This window comes from Pagrus major, chromosome 10 (genome assembly GCF_040436345.1).
Source record: "Pagrus major chromosome 10, Pma_NU_1.0".
NCBI lineage: Eukaryota > Metazoa > Chordata > Actinopteri > Spariformes > Sparidae > Pagrus > Pagrus major.
The window spans coordinates 16,636,450-16,638,798 of NC_133224.1; the positions used below are offsets into that span (position 1 = coordinate 16,636,450).

The 2,349-nt window shown below is 38.2% G+C and overlaps 1 long non-coding RNA gene across 1 annotated transcript; it reads left to right on the forward strand.

The window, feature by feature from the left end:
• The first annotated feature begins 29 nt into the window (after positions 1 to 29).
• On the forward strand, positions 30 to 1,573 carry LOC141003173 (uncharacterized). Its single transcript, XR_012179680.1, has 2 exons — positions 30 to 204; positions 761 to 1,573. It is a non-coding gene; the product is annotated as an uncharacterized lncRNA (long non-coding RNA).
• The last annotated feature ends 776 nt before the right edge of the window (positions 1,574 to 2,349 follow it).

Sequence of the window (2,349 nt, forward strand, 5' to 3'; positions counted from 1 at the left end):
TCCGACGATTTCCCTTCTGAGCAGCAAACTGGAAAAAATAAAGATTGAACAGAGGCACTGCAAGCCGTTGGTTGAAGCCATTCAAGTGGGCATCCAGAACCGTTTTGGCGAGATGTTAAAGAGACCCTGAATTGATTGCTGCAGCGATTCTCATCCCAAAGTTCAGAACGGCCTGGATCAAAGATGATGCTACACTGAGAATTGGTAAGACAACATGAAGATCTTTAAAATAAAGGAAATGTAGCAAATATACATTAAATTACAAATTTAATGTACACTTACTACATTTGTTATTTTATTATTCATTTTATACATCAGTCTAATTTCGAATTAGGTTGATAGTATTTCAGCTGTAATCAGGGTACTGTAAATTTTGTTTTTGAAGTTCGGGGCCTGAAAATATCTCAAGATGTCTGGAATTGTTAGAGTCAAGACATTAAATTTGTGTTTCTCTCCTTGTTTATTCCCTGAATTTGGCAGATACAGAAATTGTGAAAGTAGCCAATCTGCAAGCTCACACTGCCTCGTGTTGCGAGCTTGTAGATCTATTTTCACAATTTGTCTCAACTTTTTTTCTATTATTTTATTTATTTTTTGCTAATTTTGGCCTTTTGTTTCTGATAGTATTGTTTGTCAATGTAATTTAATTTTTTTCCCTTAGAGTTATGGAAAATGTCATAAATGTAATTAAATTTGTCCTATAAAAATGTGCACATACCCTGGCTGTACTAATGCTAGTTTCACCCTCCCTGTGTTTCAGGGTTGGACTACATCAGGGAGCAGTTGGAGGATTCTTCCATTTCAGCAGATGTTGGATCCGGCTCATCTGATGAGGGAGATTTCTTCCATGCCCTGAAAAGATCCCACGAAACACAAAGCGCCACCAAGCAGCTTGATTCGTACCCAACCTACTCAACAGACAACATCAAGATACTGAAGACATTTCCTGTGGTTCTCAAGTTGTCTGTCAAATTCAACACACCTCTGCCTGCTTCTGCAGCCTGTGAAAGACTGTTCAGCATAGCAGGTCTCATCTTCAGCCCAAAAAGAGCACGGCTAGCTGCGAACACTTTTGAAAATCAACTTCTGCTGAGGATGAACCGCGAGTTCAACTTCTCTATCACCACTAGAACCAGAACCAGAAAGTTTGTGTGTGTGGTGTGAGTATGCCTCAGCCCATGAGGATTCCCCCAACATAGTTTAAAAGTGGAAAAGTGGTCCTTAAGTTTAATTTTGCAATACAGTTTGTGCAAGACACTTGTTCAGAAAAGTGATGTGCAACCAGTCTCCAGTGATGGTGCTGTGTGTAGTGAGAATGTATTTTTTAAGTTGTATTCTTAACCAGACACAAGGCCCCTTATTTAGTTGTGTTCTCTGAGGCAGATAGGAGGCATTTTTTTGTGTTCTTAGGCAGACAGACACTTTATGTATAGTTGTGTTCTCAGGAAGACACGAGACACTTGATTCACTCACTCCACATGTTTGCTCAGGTGGTTTTTTGTTTTTGTTTTATCATACCACATCTATTTCATTCACCTGAAAGTGAAATAAAGAGAACAAGGGGAGAACTATTTTTGGTTGTTTTGCTTCTTTTTATGCATACTATAAAAATACTTTGTACTTTACTTGTACTTGTACTTTTGATACTTGAGTATATTTTTTCACAAGATACTTAAGTACATTTAATGTGAGCTACTTTAAGACTTTTACTCAAGTAATTTTCTTAAGGGTGACTAACTTTTAACAAAGTCATTTTCAGTTATGGTACTTGTAATTTTACTTAGTTATTTTTTTCAAGTACTTTATACACCTCTGCAAGGGGGGCGGCATCCCCCCTCAAATCGCCTACTGGTTTCAACACTTGTAGTGATCAAATAGCTCTGCGAGCGTTGTCAATCAAGCGAGTTGAATATTAACACCTGTGACTGAGTTACATTCACTCCTGGCGGAGTTAATCACAACATCCGGTTTGGATGCCTTTTTCACTCATGTCGGTTGGTAATAGGAGAAGACGGCAAAGACCCTGTGTGGATTATACGGCTTAAATGAGGTAAGAACCGAATATATTTACTTCTACGGGATGGTAATCGCTGTATGAAGTCGTGTTAACATATCATGGGGTGTGAAGCGAATTAATTGTCATTGACCTGGTTGAGACAAGCTGTTAATTACGTTCACGTTTGCTGGCAACAAGTGGTTGCTTAAAACAAAGTTATTGAGTGGCAACTTATTTATCCGGCCAAATATCAAGTGTTAAGCTAAAATAAATGTGTTAAGATGTACTAAGGTGACCAGTGGTGGATGAATTAGCGTTTTTTAAGTCAAATGATGGTGAGTGTTTTGTCAAAT